General features: G+C 36.8%; 1 long non-coding RNA gene across 3 annotated transcripts; it reads left to right on the forward strand.

Annotated features, from left to right (window-relative positions):
• The first annotated feature begins 309 nt into the window (after positions 1–309).
• On the forward strand, positions 310–15232 carry LOC102553529 (uncharacterized). Of its 3 annotated transcripts, none has more exons than XR_595927.4 (4): positions 310–512; positions 1434–1499; positions 7274–7484; positions 13955–15232. It is a non-coding gene; the product is annotated as an uncharacterized LOC102553529 (long non-coding RNA). The 3 variants fall into 3 exon arrangements; XR_001841200.3 differs by having other exon boundaries at positions 310–470; XR_010057591.1 differs by having other exon boundaries at positions 310–1499.
• The last annotated feature ends 303 nt before the right edge of the window (positions 15233–15535 follow it).

Genomic DNA, 15535 nt, shown 5'->3' on the forward strand with positions numbered 1-15535 from the left:
CCACATTTAAATTTAGCTTTCACTGTGAGTCAGGCATTATTGTCAGCAATGAAAAAATGATAGCATGTGGGATTAGTAAGGACTGAAGTATACAGATTCTTCTCCACTAGTAGACAAATAGATATAACAAAGGTTTTAATATCATTAGAAATATTTGGCGTTTTATGGAGAAGAGACAAGGAAGAGCAGTCCAATGGCTGGTTCACCTTGGGATCCATCTCATGGTAGGTCACCAAGACATGACACAATTACTGATTGTGATTCTGTGATGACCTTACAGACAGAACCAGGGATGGATATCATCTGAGAGGCCTTGCCAAAAGCTGACTGAGACAGAGGGAGATACTTGCATGGAACCATTGGACTGAAGTCCAGGGACCCCTAGTTTGAATTGGGGAAAGGATTGAAGAAGCTGAAAGGGCGAGCAACCCCATAGGAAGACCAGCAGACTCAACTAATCCGGACCCATGGTGACTCCCAGAGAATGAGCCACCAGGAGTATACACAGGCTGGTCAGAGGCCCCTGGCATATATACAGCAGATGTCTGCCTGGTCTGGTCACAGTAAAAGAAAATGAACTTAATCCTGGAGAGACTTCAGGCTGCAGGAAGGGGGCTTCAGTGAAGGGGAGGCCTTGTGTGCGGGAGCACCCTCTTAAGAAGCAAGGGGGAGGAGGAATAGGATGATGAACTGTGGGAGGGGGACCAAGAAGGGGCAACGACTGGAATGTAAATAAATAAAATAACAAAATATAAAAAATATATTAGGTAATAAATGTGGTATATTTTTAAAGTAATTTGGGGGAAACTTTTTTGTATCCTTGTACTTCCATTTTTGCCTGGGGGATGAGCAGGTCTTAAGTCAGAAAGGAACCTAAGAATAATTTATCTTATTTTTGATTGTTGAGTTGAATAAATTACTGAGTCACCCCAATAACTGCATTTTGAAAGCAACAGTATTCTGCAAATGAAAATAACACATATTGATTTTAGGAACAGGAATGGCATTCTCAAGTCAGGTACATGGTAATATAACTCTTCATAAACAAAATGTATATCTGAATGTATTAAAATTGCCATGAAACCAGAAAAAAAACAAAGATGTTTTCAAGGCAATTCTGATATGAAATAGCTAAGAGCAAACAGTATTTGAAAATTCAGATATACTATAGATAGACAGATGGTTTTTTAAAATAAAAAACAGAGATCCACAGAATATTGCAATTAAAGTTTGTTTTATTATTAAAAGATATTTTTGGCAATAAGACACGTCTGTCCCTGTCAGGATCTCCTGTCTACTCCAAAGATAATGAGCATCAAAGAACCTTCTTCATATGGCATTTGCTTCAAATGTGAAAAGATGCCCCTGGTCAAAAAAACAAACAAACAAACAAAAACAAAAACAAACAAAAACTTTTCTTGTTTCAACTGCAGATAGAATGCTGTCCAATCCTGACAAACAGAACACAGGTTAGCTGACTGCTGTTTTGCCAAGACAAGGTAAGCAGTCATTTATAATTCTTGCTTTACTAAATAATGGCTGTAAGATATTCTAGGTTAGAAGGCTGAAGATGGATTTTCCAACACTATATAGACTGCTAGAGGGTACGATCCAGACAGCCAGATTCAGATTTTTCTTTCATTTCCATAGTTTTGGAAGTTACTAGTCTTCACTTCCTACATATTCAGGCACTATTTACTTCTTTTCAAGTGTCTGATGGGTTTATGGAGTAGATTAACAGTAAGTTGTTTAGGATTTAAGATTTTCTTTTTTAGGTCAAAGAAGATTTTTCTAGGTTAGCAATGCAAGTTGTAATAGAAAATGATTTAGGTACAGAACTCTGAAGTTACCCAGGTAGGATAGATAATAGATATTTTATCCAAATTTTCCAAAGATGCATGAACTAGACATTTTAATACAAACCTTACCTATAATCTTCAAAGCTGTTATTATTGTATACATATTATTATTATTATAAAAAGAGCCTTTTATTGGACGAAAAGAGGGAAAGGTAGAGTTAATGTTTTTGTGCTCTGTGGAAAAATTATCCTTGTAATATTAAAATGCTGACTGCTCTGCTCCCACATCTTTTGCAATCCACATGTGGCATTATAATATTTATTACAAATATTTCCTGTTTCAAGCTTGTGTAATCATACTCATCATTTATTCTCTGCCTTGTCAATAAAATCTGATAAGCCAATTGTTGGGCAAAAGAAAGAATAGAGAAGGATTTTCGTCTGCCATGGGAACGGGAGAGTGATGAGTAACACAGTATGTGTGAAGAAGAGGTCCTCCTAGAGCCATGGAGCTGTGTTCTGGTTTTCTATTTTTGCTAATGGCAAGCCAAAGACAATATGTACATCAGCCACAGAGGAGTGTGAATGCCTTGTATCCTGGGGATGTGGATCTGCATCTCTCTGAAGAACTTAGGCGTTTCTCAAGCCTGCCCCAGCCTGTGTGACAGGGTCAGATCCTCAGAATGCCTGTGGTTGGCTTTTGTTTTAGTTCAGTCTACAATAGTTGCTTGGAAATATTCTAAGCTCCAAGGTCAAGGGTATTATGACACTTAGCAAGACGGTTCTCACGCTCAAGACTCAATAGATATTTTCTTTTATATTCCATCAAACACAGAGCTTATCCTCTGCCTTAATTAACTGCACTTTTGACAACAAGCACAATTTTACTTGGTGTATCTGTTATCTATTGCTACATAAGAACCACTCCAAAGATCAGTGGCTTTGAACAGTCATCTTAATTGCTTTTTGTTTTATGGATCAGTAATTTGTACTAGGCTTACCTTGTTAGTTCTGCTGTTGTTGGCTGAAGTCACTAACCATGGCTAGAGTAAGCTGGCAGAGCAGACAGGGGCTTGTTCCTACGGCTAGGACGGCCATAGTTATCAAGTGGAAAGAAAGGATGCTTAGTTACACAGTTATGATACAGATGTGGGCGTGCTCGTAGGAAACTGAGCTAACATTTATCTGATATTCAACCGTAATTCAAATTTAACTGGATGTCCCTTATTTTATCTGAAAACTGTATTTGGGTCCTTAGACGAAATCATCTCTGTCCTGAATTGCTCCATAAGCACAGACAACCGTGGGCAGCTCCACACATGGGAGCTTTAGAGGAGAAAGTGTGAATGCCTCACTAAAAATCCACTATTCAAGCCGCTATCTTGGGATGTGTTGGCCAAAGTTTCAACTGATCAGTGCAAATCCCACATTTCAGCTCAAGTCCACCTGGGAGCAAATGAAGTGGTGGCATGTCCCACTGGGAGCCATTACTGTACATTCTCCTAGTTCCATTTCCTTTATTTGTTGACATGTGATTTTTTTAAAACCTTTTATTTGCTCTAAGACAATTTCATACATGTATATGATATTTTTCTCATAGCCCATTACCCACCCCAATCCCTCTCCCTCTCCCACTCCCCCTGAACCCTTCCTTATTCCCAACAAATCTGCTTCCCGTCTTCATGTCTTTTTCTTTTTATGTATGGCACAGTAGTATGCAGAAGCACAGGTGTGGGGGTTATTTTCAGTGGTTGTGACCCTGAAGAAAAGTAACTCTTCTCTCCCCAACCTGCCATTAACTACCAGTAGCTCCTCAGCCAGAAGTGGGGCCTCAGAAGTCCCCGAACACCATCCATACTCAACGGTCAATGGCTTTATTCTTGTGCATGTCCTGGGCAGGTAAGCACAGCCTCATTGAGTTTATGAGTGTAAGAGGCATGCTGTATCCAGAAGACAGTTTTCACAGCACTCCTCCCCAGTCTCTGCCCCTTCTGTTTTCTGAGCTTGGGGAGGGGTGTGATAACAATGACTTCTTTATGCCTCAGCACTCAACAGTTAAATTATTCTCAGTACTTCTGTCAATTATGACTCCTTAAACTGACCGCTGCACACTGCACATGGTACACTGAAGCTTCTTAGAATAAGGCAGAGGCGATAGTCTGTGGGTATAAACACAAACATTTAGGAGGCAGTTGGGCAACATGTCCATTCAACAAAACCAGAATAATAGGTTTACCCTAGGGCCTCTGACCTCCCTGGGAATTTGACCAGGCCTATAGTAGCAGGTACGACCTTATTTGCTGTATTTATTCTAGTTTTTCTAGTCTCTAAGTCATTTCCCAACATCGCAGTTCCTCAACTGTTCAGGACTTCATCCTGACTTAAATCGTTTGTCATCTTGCTCCATTTTGCTCGGGTTAGTCAAGGGTAGGTTTGGCCAACATCTTAAAAAACAACAATTCATACTCTCAAAAAAAAAACAAACAAACAAACAAACAAAAAAAACAACAATTATTGCTATCTCGGTTGTGGTCACTAGTTCCCGTATCCTGTGTTTCTCTTAGACTTGATTAGCACCTCACTTTCTCAGAGCACATGCTCATACTGTGGTGAACAGCCATAAGATGTAAATGTTATGGGTACATCCACTCCTGATACTCCCCACTTTGAGGCCCATAGATTGTAGAGATCTAATGAATGCTGATCATGTACTCCACCACCAACCTCCTGAAAACGCATTGATTGCCAGCGAGTAGTCTAACCAGTAGCATTTTTAAGGATAGAATACTAGAAGGAGACATATTCTTAAGGATAAAAGTAGTCGTGTGAGCTGGAGAGATCGCCTAGCCATTAAAGGCTCACAACCAAAAAGTATTCTTGTGTTGACATTTCATAATCACTGTTATGACTAGGAAGCGTAATGCCAATCTGATTTGCAAGGAACTTTTCTCCTACCCAGAGAAGCTTTTACGGTGATTTTTTCAATGTTATTTTTTTTTGAAAATTTCCTTGAAATATTTAGGCAAAGACACTTTGTTTCTTTTTGTAGCAGGCATACAATGTATTTTTCTTTTTAGTTAAAAAAGAGTACAGGGAAAATTGTTCTGATATGAGCATAAATCAAACCTAGTTAACCACAAACATTAATATACTGTATATTTCATACAATCTCCAAAATAATTAATAAAATTGAGTTGCTTACATTCGTAGGGTTACATTTCCTCATATTTCTTTCCAGATGCAAATGCTATTGAAAAATTGATGCTTGTCTTTCAGTAGGCCATTTTAAACTTTTCTAAAAATATATGCATACAAAATGATATATAGTATTGTTCCAGATACTTAAAATTATATAAATGGCAATTTGTTCTATCTTTCTGCACACTGAGTGTTTTGCTCAACATAAAGTACTGGAGAACTGTCTAGACTGATATACAGAGAACTAGTACACACATTTTTACTGTTTTATAAATTTGATTATTAAGTATATGACATACTACTTACTCACAAACCTCCAATAGACACCAACCTTTCACTGAAGCACAGCCTGTTCATAACAGAAAGAAGACAAATATTCACTATATCGTCAATATCATTGTTCTGGAGGTCCTTGACAGTGCAAAGAGATAAGTGAAAGGAATGAACTATTGGATAGCAAAAGATTGAACTGTCATAATTTGTAAACTATGTTTATCTACATAAGTCAGAGAGAATAAAGAGGCAAAACAGTAAAAATGATGAGTTCATGGAAAGAACCTGGTGACAGAATAATGTTACATAAATAGCTTTTATATCTACCAAGGGTAATTGTTGCTTAGTAAATTTATTTTTTGAATGGGAAAGGAATATATAAGTACAAAATTTAAAAGGAAAGGGTCTTGGTAAAATTTTCCTTTACTGAGCTGAAGGGGTTTGCAACCCCAAAGAACAATACCAACCAACCAGAAATCCCAGGACTAAAACACCATTCAAAGTGTACACTTGGTCAGACCCATGATTCCAACTGCATATGTAGCAGAGGATGGCCTTGTTGGGCACCAATGGGAGGAGAAGCCCTTGGTCCTGTCAAAGCTGGACCCACAGTGTAGGGGAATGTCAGGGGAGGGGAGAAGGGGTGGGTGGTTGGGGGTACATCTTCATAGGAGCAGGGGGGATGGGATAGGGGGTTTATGAACAGGAAACCAGGAAAGGGGATAACATTTGAAATGTAAATAAAAATATCCAATAAAAAAAGGAAAAAAAAAAGAAGAGGTCCTGAAGACATTATGAGAGAAAATGCCTGAAGAACAGAAATCCAGAACAATGTCAAAAAATGCACGTGTATCAGAGATGTTGGCTAGAATGTAGCCAGATTAGTTTAGAAAACTAGAATAGATCAATTACTGCCTAGATTTTGTGCTGTAAATTTTGGGTGGAAAAAAAGAAATACTTGACATTTAAAAAAAATTCTATTATGCTATAGATGAATGTAATTTTAAATCCTGTGTTACAATAAATGGTAAGTAGGTTAAGAGTTGAGGGTTTGCATTGATCACTACGCTGCAGCTGATCTCTCCTGGGTTACCACTAGTTTGTGATCTTGCACAACTGCCATTTCTTTCCACTTCACTAATAAAACAAATAATCTGTGGGTTTGTTTAGCACATTCAATTGAATAATCTGTGTAATACATTTAGGTCCTTTCTTAGACCATTGGACATACCGATTTCAAACACTTCCATATTTATTTAAAGGAACTTCTCATTGATACACATTAAAACAATAGCATTATCTTTAGAGAAGCAATTTGTGATGTTATCTAACATATTAGAGCTAACAACTCTCCATATTTCTGTGGCTTTCACGCAGGAAAGAGAAACAAATATTTAATAGACCCTGTACATTTGTACATTGACTGAAGCAGGTGCCTTACATCTAGATTATCCAACACACTGCTTACACTGTTTCTTGCTTATTCTGATATAACTGAAAATCCTTCATATTCTTGGGCTACAGAGAGAGCTCATGGGCTGCCTGACTCACAGGTTCAAACAATACAACCATGTTCAAGGAAGCAAATACTCTTGGATATTGATGTATGATTCCTTATGTGGATGGCCTGCTTCAAAGGAAATTGCACTAAAATGGCCAATATCTAGCCTCACTTTTAGGTAGGAATCACTCCTCTCTTATTTATTACATGATACACTGATCTAGAAAATGTTATAACAACAGAGCCTCAGGACAGGAGCAAAGCCTCATGAAGATTACACATGAAGGAGCTTTGGAGAACACCGTGGAAAATGATCATATGTATAGCTGAGGCTCATACAGAAGCAGAGCAATGACAGAATTTTCATACCGTCCTTTCTATTCTTCTGTACTCCCATAAAACGGTATGAGGTTAATGAATCACATAAAATATTTCCAGAGGAAAAAGCTCTTTAGTGACGTCAGAAGTGTGGCATAGAAACTTTGTTTATGTTATTGTCTAGGACAAGGAAACCAGTGATGTCCCAGGCAAGGAAGTAGAAGATACATTTTTGTACAAGATAATCTGGAAAAGGTCAATGGGCCTTCTGCAAAATGAGTTGTAGAGAACTGTCTGTCAAAGTCATGAGTATGATGTCACATCAGACTGCCGTCCAAGCCAGCTCAAGCATTGTTCTTTATAAAAATCTGTGAAATTCACTTCATCTGTTTAAGGTAACACATTGTTGAATATATTGCACCATACTGCTTCTGTATCCTATGCATATTCAGATCTATCTTAATCTTTGTTGCAGAATATAAATCTGTTGCCAGCTTTCAATACAATAAAAAATTGCTCTTATTTAACTGAAAATTGATTTAAAAAGAAGTCATGAGTCCTGTGGACACGATGTCACCTTCGTTGTAGTTAATAGATTTGTCCTATAGACTAGAGGTAACATATGCAACTTTGAATATGGATTATTCTACACAATTTAAATGGTTATGGCTTGCGTGTGAATTTTGCCCGACAAGACTTGTACAATGAATGTTTTATTCTTGGCTAGTGGCTATTGATAAGGCGGAAGAAATTGGAGAATTGGAAGAATTGGAGAATAGCTGGAGGAAATAGACCTAAATAGATTATCTGTTTTTATGTCCCCTAGTTCACTCCTTGCTTCCTCTCTGAATGTCCTGAAGTTGCTTGATGCTGATGTCATACTATTCCAATGATACAATGATGTTTTCACAAACCCAGAGGATCATATCACACTAGACTGTACTCTAAGATAGGTTTGCCAAAATAAAGACTTTCTTCTTTTAGGTCATCACCTAGGTGTTTGGTTAGAATGACAGTAAAACTGAAACATAAGTAGAGCTAGAGTCTGTCATTTATTTAAAAACATCATAATGTTAAAATGTATGACGCAACAATAGTGCTATAGGCATCTTCAAAAGACAGCCTGCTTTAGAACCAGTGTCTTAAGCACAGACTGTGTCAGATGGAGTTGCTCTGATAAGATGATGCAGAGAGCAATTCTATTTCAGAAGAATCTGACAAGCATCTGAAGTCCCAGCTTGGCTCTGAGTAAGGTCTAATCCTATTCCTGATTGCTTTCTAATAGTTCTGAGATTGAGCCTTGAGGGCTGCTGGCAGCTTCCTTGTGCCAAGTTGCTTGTATGATGATTTGTGCTCTGGGCTCCCAGAGTATGGGTTCAGTGGTCAGTCCCACACAATACCTAGGGGCTGAGTTCCTCTGCTTGTATTTCACCTGAAAAAAAAAGCCCGTTTTTCTTTCTTCCTTCCTTCCTTCCTTCCTTCCTTTCTTTCTTTCTTCCTTCCTTCCTTCCTTTCTTTCTTTCTTTCTTCCTTCCTTCCTTCCTTCCTTTCTCTCTCTCTCTTTCTTTCACCTTTCTTTCTTAATTTTTTCAGTGACAACATTTTATTCTTTTTACAATCATTCTTTGTTATATTGTTTACTTTTATGTCTGGAAGAATTATATCAGTAAGTTCTTGTCATAGATTATCAAATGATCCAATCAAATAGATGCCAACGTCAAGATTCAAAAGAAATTCTAATCAGGAGCTTCTCTTTCCTTTATTGCTACAGATGCATCATGAATTTCTTCTCAGAAAATCAAATGTATTTGATTAAGATATATGAATAATCTAGGAAAGCTTGATATGGAAATAAATACATTAAAAATTATATGAATGGATCCCTGAAATTTCAGGACAAATTATGGAAATATGTTTCACCTTTCGTAAGTCAGTGAGAAAATATTTGGAGATGAATTGAGGCATCCTTAATGCCTGACTAGGTGAGGAACAAGTGTCCTCATGAACAGTGCTTCATAATTGTGATTCAAGCTTTATGGAAATGAAAGATAAAGACCTGGTTCAATGACAGTCTAGGACACACTACAGGGCTAAAGTGTGGCTTACTAGAGTTCTGAATACCATCTATGAGGCATCTCCTTCTGTCGCAGCATAAAAATCCCAGAGAAAAAGAGCAAAAACTTCTGTTTCTGTAACTTATGATAAGCTTCCCCCACCAAAAACTAAAATCAAATATTACATACACATAGTTTCTCTAATTCCTAGAGAAAATCTTAGTCACATTCTTTTTAAAAATAGACAATGTTATTTTAATTATTTTCTGATGTAAAATTATGCTTGGATCTGCATAAGTGATTTAATCATCTAAATATGCATGGTTACCTTTAATTATTATTAGCATTAGTAGTTAATTTTATTAATCTTTAGTAAATATTAAATTATGTAACCCAGGTATGTGATATCAAATGATTTTTCTCTGCCAAGAATTTTAAAAATATTCTTTTCTAAATTACTATATCATAGAGATGCTGCACTTCAAATTTAATAATGTTGTGGGCTTCAACATCTGCCTCAGAGAGCATCTGTGCATCAGACAGTATTCTCTCATCACAGATGTTGAACATCTATGTAGTTTGCTTCGTACATGTCAGGAAAACTCATAGTTGAAGATTGTACCTGCTTCAAGTTCTCAAGTAGTTTGCTGTGGATTGATTAAGTGGTATGAAAATAATATCAGGATGCTTTTTATATTTTATAGACACAGAAAGGTAATCTTTTAAATCAATGGTTGACAGTTCCATTTTCAGTGAGGGTGTCCATGGAAACTACTTTGTTTCTCTGAATCCTTGCCTCTGTATCTGTTCATAATCAGGCTTAGACTTAGATGCAATGATCTGATATTTCTGAGAACCACAGTGCCTCCCCTCTAGGGTATTAAATTCTAGTAGAGGGAAGGGAATCATCTAAAACAAACTTTCATGAATTGAATAATCATCTTCATCTCCATATTTTGTAAAATTATTATCTTGGAAAAACTAAGACAAATTTTAGTATATTTCTTCTTGTACATGGTTTCATGATTTGTAAATAAGGGATTAATATTTGAAGGACTGTGTTTTCACATCCAGAAATACTTAATACTATTGTTATTATACCATTAAATCATAATTAAATCTAGATTATATACATTGAAAATTATATATTATGTATGTATAGTACAATTAATTAAATGTGTATATAAAACAAAAATATGGAAAAAAAATATGACTTTCACAGGTAATAAGTAATAATATTTTTGCCATTTTCTTATATTGGAAATATAACGTACATTATTCATGTAATCTATAAAAAATTATTGGTATTTTTTGAGTTTTCAGGTGTTCTAAGTAATTTTATTGCTAAAAATAAAGTTATCTTTGTGTCATGGCTACTACTTTGAAGTATTTATACAACTTTGACACTGTAAGGACAGTTTATCTTCATATTTGGCAATATCTGGAAAAATTTCAAATTGTCACCTGGAGAATGTTATTCACATCTAGCAAGAAAAGACAAATGTACTGCTAAACATCCAAGAACATACAGCAACTGTATTAGAATTTTCCAGGAAAATGGTACTTGCCACTGCTGTAAAAACTTCATCTAAAGCGAATGCCTAGAGGTTAAATTTCTTCAGGTTGTAAAATATAAATAAGGAGCTTTGAGCTTTGTGAAAAAAAGACAAATAGTTTTCCTAATAGAATTTTTACATTTTCATTAGCCTTTCATAAGATTTGAAATCTCTGTCAACTAAAATGTCATGTTTTTATTCTTTTACAATTTGTATAGCTCTAAACCAGTATTTGAGTGGGTTTTTGTTTATATATTGTAATGAAACAAGTTATGTACAATGCCTGATCACTTCTGTTTCAATTCAACTTTTTGATTCTTAATGTTCAGTGATGATCTAGATCTTAGATACTAATACTTCTGCTTTATAGGAGCATTCTTCTGAGCTGTGTCTTACACCTTTCATTTTTATTGTGGTTTTACTGTTTGTTTGTTAGCTTGCTTGCTTGCTTGTTTGCTGGCTTCCGCTTGGGTTTGTACTAGAGATTGAAGCTATGGCCTCTTAGTACATAATTGTTGAGGTAATTATTTAATAAATGGACCTTTTATCCCACTCTAGTGCTGACACCATAGGGTCACATGGCATCTGCGGGGTACCTTCGTCTCAGTGGTGGCCAGTTCCACTGTGGCACCATACCACATTACCGCTAGCTAGCCAGCCTCTAATCCCTGCAGTCTCTGCTCCATTGCTAGTCACTCTCGGCTGGCCAGCTGCGAACTCTCTGTTCCCAGTTACCCATAAAATCAGAACTCGAACTTCAGCAGTGTCTGGCCTATTGCAGCTCCCTGCCATGGACTGTGCCCACACTCCCAGCAACTGCTCCCTGGTGGTTAAAGTATAAACTCCAAACAACCCATTAAAATCAAGACTCAATAAGCTATAATTTAGCAATCAGATTTATATGTTAAATTCTCAATCCACAATACATCCACACAAACTCACAACCAATTGATAAAGATATAAACCACCCACCTAGATAAATTGAACTAGAGTAATCCATACCATAAGAAATATTCATAATTACCTATGACCATTTAAGGCCACTCAGATCTGGGTCGTTCTTCTCTGTCCATTTTTATTCTCTCTCTTTTCCTCTTCCCCTTTGCCTTCCCAAAACTTTGTCCCTGACTTACTTTTTACTATCTAATCGTAGGCCTTGACCAAACTTGTGCCAGCCCTCACTTGCATATAGACATCAAGCTACACATAATAAGCAGGATGCACACATTGATAAAAACTTGCTGTTAGAATCAAGCAGGTGGTTAGCTGTAATCTTTCTTGCACATATTGGCAGGCACCTACCAGGATATTGGAGATGTCACACCTAGGAAGTGAATCAACTTAAAGGCACTGATTTGATTGACACTGTCAGCGACACACATATTCCTCATTTCTTGCTTCCTGTCTGGGAGTCAGAGAGCCTGGTTGTAGGCTCTTGCTCTGTATCTGATTCCATTCTCAAAGGGTTTTAAAAAAAAAGATCTCCGGGCTTGGGGATTTAGCTCAGTGGTTAGAGCGCTTGCCTAGGAAGCGCAAGGCCCTGGGTTCGGTCCCCAGCTCTGAAAAAAAGAACCAAAAAAAAAAAAAAATCTCCTTCTACCAGATGAGCTCTACTTCCTTTTCTGTGAACCTACTGTGCTCTCTGTCTTTGGCATTGGGGCTTGAAGTCTTTTCAGTATCCCCCCAATGCTATTGTTTCACTGTTTGTATGTCTATGGTATAAATAACTGCTGGTAGCCTATAGCCTGGTGACAGTTGAAATGAGACAGAGTCAAATTCAGGTAGGATTTTAAAGTCTGATGATATCCAGAGATTCTAGCTCTCTAACTATACTAAATGCTTGCCGAAAGTTTGTAATAGGTCCTAAAAACCTCCTGCCTTCTCTGAGAATTAAAATCAGCTGGTTTAGGCAATTAACACCTGCAGCCTAAAGACAAGGATTAAGTAATGTAACCTTTTTGTATGTCTTTAGGAATTGCATAGTAGTTGCATCCTGCTAGTTAAAGTCTCAGAAGAAAAAGAACAAATTAAAATGTGATTTTTGACTTTATTTCTAAATTCTAAAATGTTAACTATGAAAGCTCTCTAAGAAAAGGAGGGAAATAGTCTCCTAAGATACAGGAGAAAGGGAATGTAAGAAAAAGAGTGAATAGCAATTAAGAAGATCCAGGCTAAGGAAAGAAAATAAGGAGTGCCCTTTTCTCTTTGTCCTCAGCACTTAAACATCTTTCAGAATACATAATCACATGGCAAAAAGTTCATGACTAGTTTACACATTAATTCAAATCATAAATCAAATAAGTTTACAATGTGCATATTCATCGGAAATAATTATCTGACTAAACATACATCATGTGTCATCAGCTCTGCAGGTCCATGGAGAGTTAAGAACCATAACTTTTGTGATGTAGGAATTAGTGAAGTTTTGTATAGATAAACTTGGTCAATATTTTATTTTCTGTTTTAGCACCTACAGTAAATCATTCGTTTCTTTTTTATGATTAATGGTTTTACAACCTCTTGGAATGTATTCTGAGTAGTAGATGTCTAATTGCTATCTCAGAAGCAATTAACTCATGACACTAAAGACTGGCAGAATTATCATTGCAGTTTGACTTTCAGAGAAAACCTAATAGCAATCCCACTGTAAGAGAGCTAACTACTAATATAATTTTAGAAATTCCTATAGGATCATCATTAGGAATTAAGAATCTATTTTTCTATATAGAATCAGTACAAGACAGTACCCAAAGGTTGGGCTAATGCCTGAGGATATATCATCTCCCTCTCTCTCTCTCTCTCTCTCTCTCTCTCTCTCTCTCTCTCTCTCTCTCCCTTTATCTATACCTTTCTATCATCTATATCTATATCTATATACAGGAAAAGCATATCAAAAGCAGAAAATTTTCATAATATCGATTTATCCTGGCCTTGCATACTGGAGCAAATCCATCATAGATTTTAATTCAAGGCGGACCCATCTCAAGAAGATCACCTGTAATATTTTAGCTTCTTCTTGTTGACTTCTGACAACTCTTCTAATAAACTTTCAATCTGAAGTAATCCATCTCATTTTCTGTTGAACCACTATATTTTATATCCAAAGCATAATAATATCCTCTGCTACACTGATGAATTTTAATGAACAGCAGTATTTAAGTTTATGAAATTGAATGTACTCTTCTCACACTGAGTATTATATAAGAAATGCTATATTTTACATGGTAAATGATGTCTCTTTTCATTTTATTCCAGCATGAGAATATAAGAATATTTAAGAATACCAGTTTGCTACTGAAGACAGCACCTACCCAGCCCTTTGAACATGGAAAATTCAAGCCAGTGGCTACATAAAGCCTCACTTGTACTCACTTTCACCTTTTCATGTAAGAAGACAGTTTTCACATTGCTGAGGGGGAAATGTAAATGCCCACCAGTCACAAAACTTTTGGTCCACAATGATCACCTTCCTGAAAAATATGCTAGTGAAATGGTGGCATACAGCTGGTGGGAGTAACCAACCAATATCTAATTTGGCTAAAGGTTCAATCCATGAGATGGCACCCATACTCAACACTGTTTGAGAGCCCGACAACCTGAGACAGCCCAGGGTCCTACAATAAAACAAAATACTACTATTCTACTAAAAGAACATAGAAATAATAGAATTCTGAATGACATTATGCTACCCTCACAGATTAGACACTTGCTCAGACATCATGAGAGAACTTTCCTCTTGAAATAGATAATGGACTGCATAGTTTTCTGTCAACTTTATACAACTGAAGACACTTGAGAGAAGGAAACCTCAAATGAGAATTTGCCTCTTTAAAATTGGGCTGTACCAAGCCTGGAGGTCTTTTTTTTAAATTTGTGATTGATATTGAAGGGCATAGCCTATTGTGAGTGGTGCCTTCTCTGGGTTGATAATATTGAAACCTATAAGAATGTAGGCTTGGGCAAGCCATGGCGATCAAACCATTAAAAAGAACCTATCCGTAGTCTTTGCATCTGCCCTGGCCTCTGAGTTCCTGCCCTTTTTGAGTTTCTATTCTGACTTCCTTCAGTGATAGACAAAATATAGAAGTAAAAGCCTTTCCTCCCCAACTTGCCTTTGGTCATTTTGTTTTATCCAGCAATGGCAACTCTAAGACATATTAGAACAAATATAGAGACCCACAGCCATATAAAATGTAGAGGTTGAGAGATCATGTCATACTCAGCTCCAAATGGGATGTCTCCTCTCTGTACCCATGAAATCCTGAAGTAGCAGAGCAGAAAATGTCTAAGAGTCAGAGGGCATGGAAGACTCCCGGGAAATAATAACCTCTAAATCAACAGTATCGACACCCATATGAAATCACCGAGACTGAAGCTACACGCACAAGGAGTCCATGAGTTTGTATGAAATGAAGTCTTCATGCTTAATGGAGTAGTGGACATATGCCTTCTCCCTAGCCCAGAAGCTATCTCCAAATCATAATCACTTAAAATTGCAAATAAAGTCTTCAGGAAGCTCACCTGGAAACCAAACACCTCTTGTGCTTTTAGCTGCATGCCCGAAAGTAGTAGATGTCCAACAGAAAATGAAGTCTTGTGTTACACTTAGTGGCATCTTTTGAAGGTTCGTGTTTCATAGCTCCATGTCATAGCTTCTTTTTTTTATCAGCTTTATTTATATTTTGTTTCAAACTACGGATCCTTTTACTTTTAGCTTATTGTTTTTATGAGATCCCTGAGTGTATGAAAGTATGGGTCTTGAGATCTACATGCATTTTGTTCCTTCTTTTTTAAATTTTCCTATTCCAAATTTTATCACAGTATTATTATATTATA

This window comes from Rattus norvegicus, chromosome 14, assembly GCF_036323735.1.
Source record: "Rattus norvegicus strain BN/NHsdMcwi chromosome 14, GRCr8, whole genome shotgun sequence".
Taxonomy (NCBI): domain Eukaryota; kingdom Metazoa; phylum Chordata; class Mammalia; order Rodentia; family Muridae; genus Rattus; species Rattus norvegicus.